Source organism: Thunnus thynnus, chromosome 16, assembly GCF_963924715.1.
Source record: "Thunnus thynnus chromosome 16, fThuThy2.1, whole genome shotgun sequence".
Taxonomy (NCBI): domain Eukaryota; kingdom Metazoa; phylum Chordata; class Actinopteri; order Scombriformes; family Scombridae; genus Thunnus; species Thunnus thynnus.
Window position 1 is genome coordinate 30,717,561 of NC_089532.1, and position 16,278 is coordinate 30,733,838.

Consider the following 16,278-nt stretch of genomic DNA (forward strand, 5'->3'; position numbering starts at 1 on the left):
ACAACAGCAACTGACTTTGTCCAGTAAATGTGTGTCAAACTCAACCTCTCCGGCTTTTCAACTTCCGCACACCAATCTTTCTCAAAGTCTGTGTCTTCTCCTTCACTGACATGTGCTGTGCAGTGCAGTCCCTGTGGTGTCATATAACTCCCTGCTTGTGTGCTATGTGTGTGTGCAAATGGCATCAACTCTTCTGAAGTATGTGTGAGTGAGTTATACAATAGTTGCCATTCATAGTTCTAATGGGCTATACTTAACCATTTGTGTTGTGAATGAATAGTCTGGATTACAAAACCGTCACCCCATCCGGGGTGGAGTGAAGAATTATGCCAAAACAGCACATCAGATCCCTGCCAAGCAGATTGACTGGACAGTTCTTTGAAACAATAAATGAATGTTTAGTCACCTGATCATCCAATTTGCACCGGATAGGGGCCGAATAACTGTCTGTACATACCTGTCCACCAGCACCAACAGTTAAACAGGTTCTACCGCTGAGTTTTGGAGCAATAGGTAAAGCTGACACAGTCAAAACAATTTAGTAGCTCCTTAGTCTACCAAAAATGTTACATCATGTCCGCTAACAGATAAGGTTAATGTGGGAAATTTTCTATAACTTTCATCATGATACATTGTATATACAAATATGTCGGTTTTAGGAATCTGCTTTGAATTCCTTTTCTTTTTGGGTGATTCTGGTGTTATATTTGTGTCTTTATCTCGTGTTTGAGTGTGTGTGTGCATTACCTCATCATCCTGCTTCGCCCTGGGTAGCTCCTGCTCCTGGGGCAGGAGCCACCCCATCGCCCATCGTCACTGTTTCAGCTTGAGTCCATCCTTTCCCCAGCTACTCTCCCATCTCCCCTGGGGTGGGGGCACTCATTCACCCAATGTCCTTTTTCTCTGCAGTTGAAACATTCTTCTGGGTCCCAGGGGCCGCACCCTTTGCCATGCACGGCGTATCGGAACCTGCCTCTGCCCCATCCTCCTTCGTGCCCCACTTGTCATTGCATTGTACATGGTCAGCTGGGCCTCGTCCATTTTCTCCTGTTTCTTTTTCTTCTTTAGTGTGTCCTGACATTTTTGAATGTTGTCTTCATTCTCAGCATGTTGCAAAATATCTGCTAAGCTGCAGGATTTCCAGGTGATGCAGGAACGGCGACAGGCCTCTGCCAATGAGGGGTGCATTCTGCTTAGGCAAAGGCTTTTCAGGTTTGATTCATAAGCTGAGAGTGGGGAGCCTCCCATTGCATTTGGGTGCTCCATGCTGCTGTGACAGTCAAAGGCAATAGTGAGGCACACCAGGAATGTGCCCACAGCCTCGTCTGAGCCCTGATTCATCAGTTCCGGAGTGGTCATGTGTTGTGGAACTGGGAATGCAGCCTGGACCGCTGTGCAGAGTGCTGTAATTGAGTCTCGGTATTCTTGGTTGGTATTATCATCCCATGTTGGGCTTTTCATATGCAGAGGCACTCTGGCTTCATTGAAATAGCCCCTGATTTTGTGATAATGAGTCCCAAAGTTCTTTTGCAGCACCCTGTGTACTTCCCTCATGGTTGGCCTATAGTCTCTGCAAAAATGTTCAAATTCTTACCCACTGAGTGGAATTCTTTTCTGGCCAGGGCAGATGAGCGACGGCATCGATTAGGTCTGTCTCTGTCCAAGGGCGATGGACCAATATCACGCCTTTGGATCCTGCAACCTCCACCATTGGGCATGGCAGTGCAGTGCAGGGTTCTGTCGGAGGGGGCCTGGTGTCGTGCCAGACTATTTCCTCCTTTTGTTTGCTCTCCAGCTTTGCCCTGCTCCTGGTGTTGTCTTCCGGTCCCCTGCCGCTGGCCCCTGCTTCCTGATGTAGTGGAGCCATCTCTGGCAGTGGTGCAGTAGCTGCTGGGGGCGGTGCTGGGGGTACTGGCTGTGGTGCTGTGGAGGAAATTGTTGGTTAATATTTTGTGTTTGTGATTTTTGTTCCTTCTTTCTTTCCTTCTCCTTACTCCTCTTTTTTATTCTGACTTTTTAATTGCCGTCTTTCTCTTCTCTGATGTTTATCCTTCAACATTGCATACGCCTTCCAATCTGCCTTAAAGGGTGCAAATCCCTTTCTCTGTTTCTTTGAAAATGCTTCATATTTCTCACAATCACTCTCTTCTTTTCTCTCTAGTATCTCCTTCAGTTGTGTTAATTGTCTGTCACTCAAACTGCCTTCTTCTGGGAATCCCAATTCCACCCACACACCAAACTGCTTACAACTGCCAGGATATCTTTCTTTCATAAAATGGCACAATGGTGACAATTTATTTGGATCTTTTGGTTCTGGCCCCGTGCATTTACGTTGTTTACTTTGCAAAGATCCCATCTCTAGTCCTAACTTTCCATGTTAGTTAACTAAGACACATCTGTCTACCCCCTAAGTGCTTCTGTTTAACCTTGGAAGTCCAGTTAAACACCACACAGTCCGGGTGAGAGTTGCTAGCCTCGGACCTCCCTGCTTCACTGCACTGCCAGCGCAGAAGGAGAGGCTTTTAACTTAAGTGCACTACTACTAATTTATTTGACTAATTTCAAATGTTTCCCTTTTAACCATTTAAATTTTTCCTCACCGTTTTTTGGTTGCATGTGTTTTGGTTCTTCACTGGCCGGGCTCCGCTGGAGGAACAGCGTCTTTGTATATTTATTTAGCTTTTGCGCAAAAGGATCGAAACCACCAAAGTGACAGTCAGCGACTGCTGAGGAATCGATCCCGAGTGCATCATGACCAGGGTTTTTATATGCATAAGAATAAAGAGTCAATAGTTACATTCAATGAGGGCATAAACATCAATGATTAATCGAGCCATCTCCCAAATGAAGGCATACTATTGTCTCAAAAAAGGTTAATGTGCAGGCTAGGCTATATTTCAACCTTACATCATTTAGCATGTAAATGTGGTATAGAGATCAGGCATTGTATTAAGAAAGACAGTTCATTCATAGCACCAGGGGTTCAAGTAAAGTTCAGCAGAAATGGAGCCAGTCATGCTTTCTACAAAACAGTATAACACAGAGAATCACACATAATACAAAGGTTATTCACTAAATAATCATTTTTCCTCTACACTGGTCAGGGGGCTTACCTTCAGGGCTGGTACCTACAGGAAGAGAACTGATGGACTGCAGGTCCTTCTGACTGCAGTGATGCTGGTTGGTCGGGTCAGTGGTCTCCTCAAACATTGGAAATGTAGTGCGAATTTTTCCTCTGGTCCACCTGTTGTGGTGTCTATGACTTTCTGGAGGTTGCTATCATGTTGTATAGCTATGTGTTATCTAGCTTTTGTGTCAAATTGGTGTGTTTTCTACTACTGACTCTACATATGCATAAACATTGTGGTCAGGGTCAGCCTTACTCATGGCATTCCATCAAGTCCTGAAAAGGGTGTTAGTGACTCCCAGCCGTTTCTCAGGGACATGCTCAGCTGTCACCCTATTATGTAATATGATAGATCTATGAAATTCTAAAATACTATTAGACACAAAATAAAGTATACTGACATGTAAACACCATGTAGGTATGCAGTGCAGTGGTTGTTGACATTCTCCTCTGGATCATGAATTGCAACTATCAGCTGTGACCTGTCTGAACAGCAAACTGTTAACCTTGTGCACCTCAAATCCTCTCAAAGTTATTCTCAATGTATAATACAATCAGTCCACTCAGCCTCTTTTGTCCAACTGAACGCCTCAAATATTTTTTTTTAATCTAAGTGTCCCCATACTTGTGAAGTTACTGGTCGTTAACAGCTCCAATTGGAAAAGCTTGGATGTGTTCTGAGAAATTAATTCATTATCATTTCATAATTCATGCACACATTTGCCTGACATCTATTATGAATTTGTCGGAGGCTTGTTACATAAGCAGCATGGAATTATGTAAAACTCAGTTTGATGAGTACTGTACTGGACCTCAGCATTTTGCAAGTGTCCCAGTGTAGTCCTCAGTTCAAAATGCACTTTTCTTTAATATGGCTGCCATACCTGTCTGGATAGAGATATAGGAATATGTTTTCCAAGAGATGATGAGTGAAGAGATGAAAGACTGTATCAATTCTCTGTGCTCTTGGCGTTTTCATCTGTCACTGAGAGTGAAAAAAGGGAATTTGCTGAGATCTTTAAGCTATAGTTAATTTCTACTGAGTGTGTGGTCAGCAAAGAGTGACAGCTGCCTCATTCACTGCCAATGCACCAAAACAAGGTTTGCACACATTTTCATCTTTGCTCAATGCCTGACAGACAGAGTGTGCTTTCCCCATCTTTTTCAGCTTTTAATTGTTCCACATGAGTTCCAATGATCATCTGATCACTTTTACTTAGCTATAACTGCAGCAATCATAAAGTTATGACAGAGAAATACTGGCCTTCTTGAAGACAGAAATGCTTAAGTGTTGCCTGGCCTTTTGATAGTCTTAAAGTCTGGCTGGCTGCATTCAATCCCAGAGAGGAATTATCAGTTCTAAAATTGTGAAATGAGAAAAACTGGTGAAACTGTGCTTCAGTGTCGAAGGTGACTGATCTTTCAGCATTACAGCTCAGCAAATTAGAATATTGGCGCTATCAGGTGGAGAAAGGCAAAGGGGATATACACAGCATGTCAGACTGGCTGGACATACATAAGAGGTGAATGCCTATCACTGATTGATCTCCCTCCCAGATTATCTTTTGTCATGTAATTACCCATCAGCATAATTCAACCCACTAAATATTCCCTTTAGCCATTAAATTAATGCAAATTTCCTGAGAGGAAGACGAATGGAAAACATTTATGCTGTGTATTGTTATTGGAAATTAGTTTGCTTTTATGTGACACACCTAAAGGTTGTGCACCAGACCCTGAGCATTTTACCATTTATAGGCTATGATAAGAGAAGTCTATTATGTCTTGTGCAAGAATGCTTATTACAGTGACAGACTTGCTTTGATGCATCAAAAGCTGTGAAGGCGTATTTTTCTCAGAAGTCAGTGTAAAATTAGAGTGCTTCCAGTATTCAAGATTAATTCATTATCATTTTACAACACAAGAATGTATAACTAAATGTAGTTTGTAGTCCCTTAATGCTACCCACAAAAACAGGCATTATATAAATGGATTAATAAATAATAAGTCATAAAAATAAAACTATTTTTATATTGGAGTGCAAAGGATGAATTGAGGAGTCTCATAGCCTGAGGAAAGAAGCTGCTCTGTAGTCTGGTGGTATGACAGTGGATACTTCTGTATCTCAGCAGGGTAAACAGGTTGTGGTTGGGGTGGGTATTGTCTTTTAGTATCCTTTGGGCTCTGTGCAGGCTCCTCACCTCACTGATATCACTGATGCTCAGTAGACGGGTACCGATAATGTTCTGGGCGGTTTTAATCACCTGCTGCAGAGCCTTCCTGTCTTGGGCTGTGCACATCCCAATGCCAATTTGTGATGTTTCGAGTCAGGATGCTTTCTATTGTTCCTATGTAAAAGTTAACAAGAACGGGACAGGATTTTGCCTTCTTAAGTTTCCTTATCTGTGTGTCCTCTCTGTTGGAGGAAACTTCTCACACATTTTGCAATACTATATAATACATTAATAAGACTATTTCATTTCTATTTTAACAATTTACTCAATTACAGTTAAAAGTAACCACTGTCCTACTAAGTACTACTAAGTAGACACGGTGGAAGTAGCGTGATAATACCACATCAAAACTTTTTACAATTTCAGTCGAGGTGGGATGATTAAAACAGACCAGCAGACTGTCAACAGTCAAAGTGGGTTTCTTTTAAACATGAAGGTGATCTTTTCCTAACCTTGACCACACCGTTTCAGTTGCCAAAACTAAACAAAACCCGATATTTTAAAGCCACATTCATCAAATCAAGCTAAACATTATACAAAATGTTTGACATATTATCATCTTATGAAGTCAATTTGCAAACTGTTGCCACTGTTAGCAGTGTGTTGCCTAGCATTCATTTGGAGTTGTGTTTGTGTCTACCCAATGTCCAATATTCACTCTGCTTTTAGCTCTGGTTTTGTCTCCACCAACTGAGAAAAATGTTGTCTCTTAGCTGCTAATTCAGCTAGATTCAGCAGACTCTACCTGAATCTGCCATTGGGCAGGTAGTATATGATGGGTTCATCAGAGCTTTTCACTAAAATAGCTTCCTGGTGCTACTAGAAACCAGGTTGATGAGAGCAGAGTTTAAAACCTGCAAGGCTTTTATGTAGTGCCAGGATTTTCAGACTTTATGTCTGCACAATTTATTTAAAAAAAAAAAAAAGATCTTTTAATGTGATGGAAACATATTTAAGCATATTGCTTGCTGCCTTTCAAGAAGTAAAAACAAACGGCTCATCTAATGCCCTTATGTTACTTCCCCTCCATTGTTGGCAGTATTCTCTTCCCATTTTGTGGCGTGTGAAAAGCTGTCTTTTTCCTTATAGAGATGTGTTGCTCTATGTGAACACGGACATGGCTTCAGTGTGTGAACAGGTTAAATGGATGCACAATGACCATCAAAGTGCACTGTCAGTATATATGCAGTTATATGATTTGTTTTTCATAGATTAGCTGATAGATGTTCCAGAAACATCCAGCCATCCATCATCTATACCCACTGATCCTTTACAGGGTTGTAGGGGTCTGGAGTAGGGGTGTGCCCGCATACAAATACGTTATTCGGCAAAGCACAAATAGTGTTTTCTTTTTTGAGAATATTTGTTTCATACAAATATTTTAAAAATCATTTGTTTTTGGGAGAAAAAAAAAACATGACAAATAACAGCACACAGGTTGGTTACATCTCAGTCTCTTGCCTCTGCTCTGCTGTTATATCTATCAGCAGGTCTCAACAAGGGGAGTCACATCCAACTTCTATGTGATGCACATTTCCTAATTTGGACATCACTCCCACAGTTGGGGGTGTTCCCCAGAGATGAAGCTGAGCTACTGACACAAGCAAAGTGCTCTCAAGGGACTCTCCATTCATCAACACTTATTGTAACACTTTAATTTTCTAAAATTAAAAGTGTAATAAAAACAAAAACAGGATTTTTAAGCCTCTTTCCACTTTTATTTGAATACAAATACAAATAATTTTGCTGGCTCAACAAATACAGATACAAATACAAATACTGGGCAAGATTCAAGATTTAAATTTTTAATAAAACAAAATGCTGTTCCTCCTAGCCCACAGCAGTGCAACAACAACAGAAAAGGATAAAGAGATATTGTATATCTAACAATTCCCTTAAAAAACTGATAAAAACATAAATTTCAAGAAAAAAACAAACAGGACTAGAACTTGCCGAGTCAGGGACCCCTTCTAAAACCACATACACACACACACACACACACACACACACACAGACAAATCTACCTACACGCATGCTTATCACAAGAAGAAAATCTAAGTTAAACTGCTATTATTTTGCTTGCCTGTTATATTGTTGTTCTTATTATTGTTGCTGTTTTGCTTTTTTTCCCTTTTGTTTCAGCTCATTTGAGTCTGGCTCTCCCACTTGTCTTGTCCTATGTCATATGTGTCTTCATAATGGTCACATGTATTGCACTATGAAAAAAAAAAAGAAAGGCAGGCTGCAGTACACAAAAACATATACAAAGAAATCAACAGAGTTCTATGGTCTGATGAAACAAAATCAACCACTATCAAAATGATGGAAAGCTCATGACCTAAAGTATAGGGCCTCATCTGTCAAACATGGTGGTGCTTCTGTTATGGCTTGATCATGTATGGCTGCCAATGGAATCCCAGGGTTGCAGAGTTCTGAGGGAGCAAAGTCAGTCTCCCCCTGTCCACGGACAGGCGGGTATAGTTCCTGAATACGGTTACTCCATTAATCAAAGTATTTACAATTTAACAATTGCATGATTCCTAATTTTGCAATTTGGATAGTAGCTTTAGCGTTTTAACAGTGAAACAAGCAGAATGGTATTAAACATGTAGTGGAATAAAAGTCTAACCAAAGTACATAACAACACACATATGATATACACACATCAACATACAACAATAATTGTCCTTAGACAAAATCTAAAACTAATCCATGGGTTTTACAGTCCTCTGGTCTTTGGTCTGACTGCAAACGGCAGGGGTCCATGCCATTTGAGGGTGTGTGCGCACGCACATGTGTGTGTATGTGTAAAGTGTGTGTGTGAATGGGGCATATAGTGCAGCATGTCTTGTGCCTTACATTGGTTTGCCCAGTGATCAGTTCTTGGGTTGGTCGCTCAAGTCCTGAACATCAAAATCCACAGTGGGATTAAAGTTGGTGCCAGCTCATCTCTGTGTGTGACTGGCTCTTAGAGGTGAGTTATGATAACCAATGGTGGGGGTCGTTTATCCAAATGGTACTAATAATTCACACTGGGGTGTGAATTGGTCTTCCTATCTTGCTGGCTCTTGTAGCTTGAAGGATCAAAGATGGTTTGGGTCAGTGGTCTGGTTTGGTCACCATGCAGGAGATGGGGGTTCCTTACTTTATGGGCCAGCATTACTTGGGTGTTGAAGAAAGAGCTGGTCTGTTGTTTGAGGCTTGTGCTGCATTCGAAACATGCAGGGACTTTATCCTACACGCCCCATGTGGGGGACTGAGATACACATTTCTATTATAAATCAGCAAGATTTGTTGAAAAACATGGCCGCCATCAACCAAAATATCTTAGCAAAGGGCGGAGCTTAGAGATAATTGGCTATAACTCATTAACTGTTTGTGCAATCATTATAAATCTTGTTACATTGGTTCAGTCTGTCACTGGGACCAGGTCTACCAAAGCCCGACCCATAAAGGGTGCCACAAATGCCACAAATGTGTATCTGAAAACCCAGTGGACAGAATTTCACCACTGGGTGAAATACTCAACTGCTCTGGGGTTGAGTATTAACCAAAATCTGAGGAGCCATATTGATTGGTGCAAGTGTGTGTGGCCTGTCACTCATTTGCTCATAACTCAAGATGCCTTTGAGCAATCCTAATTAACCGTACTGGAGACATCCCACACTACCTCCTGAATATACACACTGAGTTTCTTTTAAATCCAATGAAGGGGTGACAAATGGTGCAAGTTTCAGTGTGCAGTTACTCAAATGCTGTTTGGATTCTTCTTCCTCTTCTTCTTATTGTTCCATAAAAGTATCTGAGTCTCAAAAACTGTAACAACTGCAGTTCCCAAACTTGGCAGATAGGTTTGATATATCACCCACTACTCAGACAAAAAAAATTATACAGATGAAGTTTACATCATCTTGTAATCGGTTGCATTTGACTAAATTCAGTTTGCACAATTTTAGGGTGACGATTCAGTTGATGCATAATTGATGATTGATAATGACTGATTAAAGTAGGCATGTCTCATTACAACAAATCTACATTTCTAAACATTTCATATTCCAACCTTCAAAAAATCACCCGAACGTGAAATTTTGCTGAAATTTTGTCAGCAGATCCACTGAATTATGACAAAAGTTTGCCTCACTGCAACCTATGGTCAAGGCAGAAGTCAGTCACTCTATAGTTTTTGAAATATGCTAAATCAATTAACATCTTCCACCGGTCCACGCAGCTTCCATAAGTTGAGGCAGTACCACATTGCCAAACTTCACACTCTGCAAATCCTTAAAACAAAAGGTGTTCACATGTTGCTGAAAAGAGTGAGATGGAGAGGAACCGAGTTTGTTCTAGACAGGGAACTGCTTTGACTTTTTCTTAGTTGCTCTAGAACCCAATTATTTTATGTTTACATATGACTGCACTATATATCGTAACATTGGTCTCAAACACTTGACACTACATTGTATGTATGTAGTATTGTTATATTATATTATATTATATTATATTATATTATATTATATAATATTATATAATATTATATTATATTATATTATATTATATTATATTATATTATATTATATTATATTATATTATATTACATTATATTATATTATATTATATTATATTATATTATATTATATTATATTATATTATGTGTCAGTGTCTAAAGTGATTTACAATATTTGTGACATTGTGTAACGGCAACTGTCCAGTCTGCAGAAGTGGTGTTATTACATGTTTCTTGGGGTGTATGATGAACTGACTGGCCGTTCTTCTCAGTAGGTTAATGTTTTGACAGCTGATTAGATCCCCCCCAAGTAACTGAATTTAATTCCAACAATTAACCAGTATCATATTCAGTTTCTTCCAGTTTAACAAACCAAATTTCACGAAAATCTGTTCAGAATTAAGCAAGCTAAGTGTCAATTTTGTAGTGAAGTCTGCATCTCTCAATAAACATTGTTTTTGTTCACCATTTGTTTTATCTTGACTGTTCCAATATGGCAACCGCGAAGACGCATGTCAAATTGTGAACACGGTATATATGTTTCTATACCGCAGGAGCAGACCAGGCCCGCAAGTTGAAAGTCAAAAACTTGATCAGTGAGTCAGCTGGTGTGGTTTTTGATTGACATTTTGGGTGAAAGTCACAAAAATTGCTTGCTGTGAACAATAAATGTCAGTTGGGTATTGTCAATGATGAATAGTAAACAGTAGGCAGTAACACAGAATAGTTGATTATCAGAGCAGCACTGTTGAATTTTAATCTCATACTAATATTTGTAGTTAGTATATTACAAAAATAGTGGAATGTGAAAAATATAAATACCTATTCAATGTAACACAATGCAAATGAAACTGAAGTACCACTTACCTTACATATAAACATTCAATTTTTGTTGATACTACTTTATTGTTTGTGTGTCAACTCAGATATATGGTCATTTATGGAAATGTACTGTACTTTGTTGTTGTAGTGTTGCAGTGGACTGTATTTTATGAAAAGATGTTTCTGATATTATGTCCACCTCTCAACTTCAGGAGCTAGTTATTAAATCACCATAGAACACTTAGAGCAATTTACAAGGGTTATTATTTCATGTATTGTTCTACAAATTAATATAGTTAATTTAAGAAATCAGATCCGTTTCCTATGTAACTCTTGTAAAGTATGACGCAGTCTGTGTCTGTGGTGTCTCTGCAGAAAGGTATTGGCAGGCCAATCTGAGTCAAAAGTCCCAATCTGCTGGTGCCTATGGGCCATGAGCCAACAGACCTCCAGGTGTTTTTCCACAAAAAAAAATCAGTGTCAACAGACAGCATGGAGAGACAATAAATAAGCTGGCCTGTAAAGTATGAGTCAGGCAGTGCTCATAAACTTATTCAACTAATTCTGGGACTTTGAAAATTATACCTGGACACTCAAACTGTGAAGCACAGTGTTTGTTTTCAAGTTGGCATGTATGAAGAATAAACTGACGGTCAAGATAATTAACCTTGGTTTTTACTAACATGGGTATTTTTGCGCAGAGAACGAAATCACCTGGTTTAAGGTAAGACAGCTCAGTCTTACTGTGCTCTACTTATGGCTGGTTGTGTAACACACTCTGATCTGTAAATATCAGGTCCTGTATAATATTATGGCCATTTTCAGTGAGGTACTCGGTTGCTGTCTGTCATAATTAAGTAGCCTGTATGGCTCAGCTCAATTCTAGCTTTGGAACTGAATTTGAATTTGAAAATGTAGTATTTGATTTTATTTTCTGTTAAAAGTCACTGTATTCATATTTGATACATTTTCTAATTTAACTATAAGTTATGCACCTGTACATGCAGTAGAGGTACTTATGAGAGAAACTTTGCTTCTATACATCGCAGTCAAATATGTGCAAGTTTATTTTTGCTGTAAATGGAAGAAATTCCATTAATCTGCAGGTAATAGTATCAGTGTTAGCAAGAGAATTACTTTGGATAAATATTGTGAAAATGTTAATTCACAAATTAATCAATTTATGGCTGAATTCTGCCCAACAATGACATTTTCTGAAACAGATTTTTGTTCTATTTTATCTATCATCTTATGTCTTCTAGTTGATATGATATCAGTATCTTCACTAGCTTTAAAATTGAGCCCACTACAGCCTCTGAAAGGTGTTGGCTGGGGGCACAGATGCTCCCACAGGTCTCTGAGGGTTCATTAGAATGATCTCAAAAATTTGTATATCCTCTTGCACTACGTATATGAGATGTTAATCTATGTGCATGAATCTCACCTAAATTTCTCTAGGAATTATTATTATATATTTGTTTGTAGTACTTGATGGTTAGACCTACCTTCTACTCCTTAACCATTTAACTATCAAATGAAATGTGAGCAAATTTTGTGTGAGCAAGGGAAAAACTGGCATGGCCATTTTCAAAGGGGTCCCTTGACCTCTCACCTCAAAATACCTGAATGAAAATGGCAGACATGACAATTTTATGCTAATCCCATGCAGTTTTTTTGGCAAAAACCATGCAGTTTACTATGGGTTCTTGGAGACATTCAAGTTTGTAAGGAATTGATGTGTGTCATATCATTTATCATATGAAAGACCTAAGGCATCCATTTGTACCAAGCATGTCACGTTGGCTTGTCAGGAAGGGGGCTAAATAACGCTCCAAATTTAAGCTAAAACTTAAATAAAGTGATATAAGTATATTATTACATTATTGGCTCCAGTTAGTATTTTTTTTAACCCAGCTAATAATGTAATAACTGGCCAATAATGTAATAACTCATTACATTATGCACAAAAAGTTATTCCATTATTGGTTTAGAAATTTTATTACATTATCGACTTTTATTACATTAAGAATGGAAAAATTATTACATCACTGGTAGTTATTACAGTAACGGTAGTTTTTACTTTATTGGCTGCTACAACACACATCTTGTCCCACACCTTAGCTTGTTGAACGAGCCACCAAATAAACACTTACCAGGGAAAAAAAACAGCTCAGATAACTAATTAGCTGCAGTATTAAACAGCATGTAGGCCTAAACATACCTCCAAATGTCACTTTCGACTTGTTAGATGCTGGTTTGGTTCTTACTCTTCAAAATGCCAGCTAGCAGCACACTGTCAATGACTTGTAGCTACAGCAGTTTGTTTACATTGTATCCATTCTGTACTGTGTAACACCGACACACGATCAAATAAGACAGACATGAATTTCACCCCATTTCACAAGATGAAAATGTTCAACTTTATGGAAATGTTTTTCAGAATTTCAGAATTCAGAAATTTGTCAATAGCTTTTCATTTATTTTTTCATAGACACATCAGACCATTTTTACATTGAACTGGGCATCCTCCCAATATGTATAAAGTGCTGCAATATGACCTATTTTCCACCAACCTGTTATCCTAATTTTACCATTGATCTCCACCTTTTTTTCTCTTTTTGAAGGTGGGGTTAAAATACAAACAATCTTTTTCATTAATGGTTATTTGAGTAATTCAGATACATGCTTAAAATATTGTTATATTATTAGCATACATAAACTAAATTTATGTATGCAGAGTATAAATGGCAGTAAAAAAAACAAAAAATTTAATGCGGAAAATGAAGCAGACAAGACTATTTTTAATACCTTCAGATATAGGACAAGCTCACAAATCCAAATACAGAATACAGATATTTTGGTGACATAAACAGATTCAGACAGTAATTTTTCATTACACCACAACTAGAAACGTGCTCTGTAACCATTTACCCACAGTAACATCCATACAAAATAAATATATTCACACGCATACATATACAGAGCTCATATTCTCAAATGGTGCTTTGTTGGATTAATAGTGGAGGTTTACCGAGCGTACGGGTTTTGATGAACACCTTGCCTGAGTAAATGTAATTATTGATAAGGTGTGTTTTTGTGGATGTGAGTATGTGTATGTGTTTGCAGAGCAGATTACAGAGGTGGGCCCTGGCCCTATCTCTGTCAGCCAGTCGCTCACTGTGACACGCCACTCACATGACGAATCAGAGACAGAGGGAGAGAGAGAGCTGTTATCTCTTTCCCTCCAGATCCTGCACTCTCACCCCCCTTCCCCCACACCTCTTCCCCCAACCACCCCCCCCCCCCCCCGCCCTTTCACATTACGCTCTATTGTCTGCCTTGTCTTTTTTTTTCCACTGTCATCTTTATTTATGCAGGATTGCTTCACAGCTAATCTAGAGATTTTTAGCTCAGTGTTTTAATCACAACAAACAATTGATATATTTTAGACATACCACCCCCAGATCCTACCCCCTCCTCGCACGAATACTTAACCAACTTGCCACATATAAATGGATGGAGTGGCAATGCTGGCATTTACCTGGCCTGGAGGGTCTAATGACAGATGCTGTTGAGCTGAAAGATGGGAATTGTAGGATCCAACATTTTTTACCCATACTGCAGGCTAAAAGTCAGTAACTCGACTTCTGCTCCTTCAGTTTTGATAATTTTCTTGTCTTCCACAACTATTTTTAGGAGTGCAATATTAAATTACTGGAGAATGCCTTTTTATATCAAATGTTGTAATGCGTAATATTTTATATCACAGGGTTCTGCTTAAATCTCATGGAGTCAATGACATCAAGATGTCTTGCTAAGCAGGAGGAACACTAATACATCACCATATTATGGTGACCTATACTGCATCATCGGTTGTAAGCTGTCAGTGGTTCTGTTGTATTTATTATCCATTTGTAGTACAACAATTAAGCATATTTTAGGCTTTATCACATTTTTGACACATGGAGAAATAATTGACTACTTTCTGATGCAGTTTTACATTATCTAGATGTTATGTAATTATTACACAGTGCATCCCAATTTACATTTTGTCGTTTACAATAAAGTGTGTGGTTGATACCATTTTTTTTGCCAATGTTTTTGGATTAAATTAATATTTTCTTCACCATTTTAACTGCCTGTCAACACACCAAATCTGTTATCTTTGACCAGCTCCATCTATTCCTTCTTGTTTTTCTTTCCTTTCTGCAATCCTTTGTGTTTACAGAGGGAGTGAGTGATAGTGAAGGACAGAGAGCGGAGGAGTGAAATTAAAGCATTGTTTCAAGAGGAAAATAGGGGATAGTGGGAAAGAAAAGATCTTGGGGGTTGGTGGTGAAAAGCCATTCAAGCTGGAGCGTGTGTGCTGTTACACGCCAGTGATTCCAACTTCAATACCACCCCCACCCCAGCTGTTCAATACCCTTCTACACACACACACACACACACACACACAGGGCACACACAGTAGGGTTCATATATCATCCAGTTTTGTTTTTTCTTTTTGTTTTTTTTTTACACGCACTACCACCTACAGTAGCATCACCTACACACACAGACCATGACCACCAGCTTTCTCTAACCTCACAATCAAAAATAATGGATTTAGATGACCTTGTCTTTCTCAACTGCAATGTACCTTCCCAGGTACCAAGTTTGAACAGCCTTATGTTATGAACTTTACAAAATCAGCTTAATGCATAAAACTGAGAAACATCTTTTCCTGCAATAACACATGCATGGAGGCAGCATGAAACAAGCTGAAAACTGACAATGATAGTCAAAAATACAAGACCAATCATTAATTTCAAGTTTTGTATGATTTGTATTTTCTATTTTACTTATCTATATTGGATTTTTTAAAACTAGATCAAATTTAAACTAGTCTGTGCTACTTAGGCTCCCTTTTGGAATTTATTTATTTATTTTGTGCACGTGTATCAAGTATAACTCATGTTGTGGGGAAATGAGTCTGTTTGCACAGTCACACTGTGGGGACTGACATCCCTTTTTTGGGAACACAAAGCAAGTCCTCATAACATAAATCATTATATTTTAGGGTAAAGACATGGTTTTAGGTTAAGGTAAGGGTTAGGATAAGTGGAAATTAATGTAAGACAATGTAATGTCCTCTGAAGTGATGGAAACATGACTGTGTGTGTGTGTGTGTGGTACTATGATATTTGTGTTTGTATTTCATACATGACTTTTAAATAAAAATGTTCTATTTTAACCCTAAACAAAGTCTGCCTCTAACCAAACTGACCAAAGTGTTAATTTACAATTATGTTTGAGGTGAATTTAAGTTAATTTAATTGCCTGAGTTAGACCTCCATCCATCAGCGAAGTTTTTCCAAAAATGGCAAATCCAATTTCCACCATATCTGAGGGATGAAAACGGTTTCCACATAATTTATTTCCACAGCATTGTTATTTTCAGAATTAATGCCTGTTTCACAAAATGTATGGAATCATTTTGTGTTTTGTTATAATTTTGTGTGAAAATTTCCCCATAAGATGCTGTACTATAGAGCCCATACATGAGAGCCAGAGCCTTTGTGTTGTGGGGAAAAGGGAGGGGGCAGATAGAC

The 16,278-nt window shown here is 38.6% G+C and overlaps 1 protein-coding gene across 1 annotated transcript in view; it reads left to right on the forward strand.

Annotated features, from left to right (window-relative positions):
* LOC137199740 (neurexin-3a-like) overlaps positions 1 to 16,278 on the forward strand; it is a 198,736-nt gene that overhangs the window by 81,633 nt on the left and 100,825 nt on the right. The window lies entirely within an intron of this gene.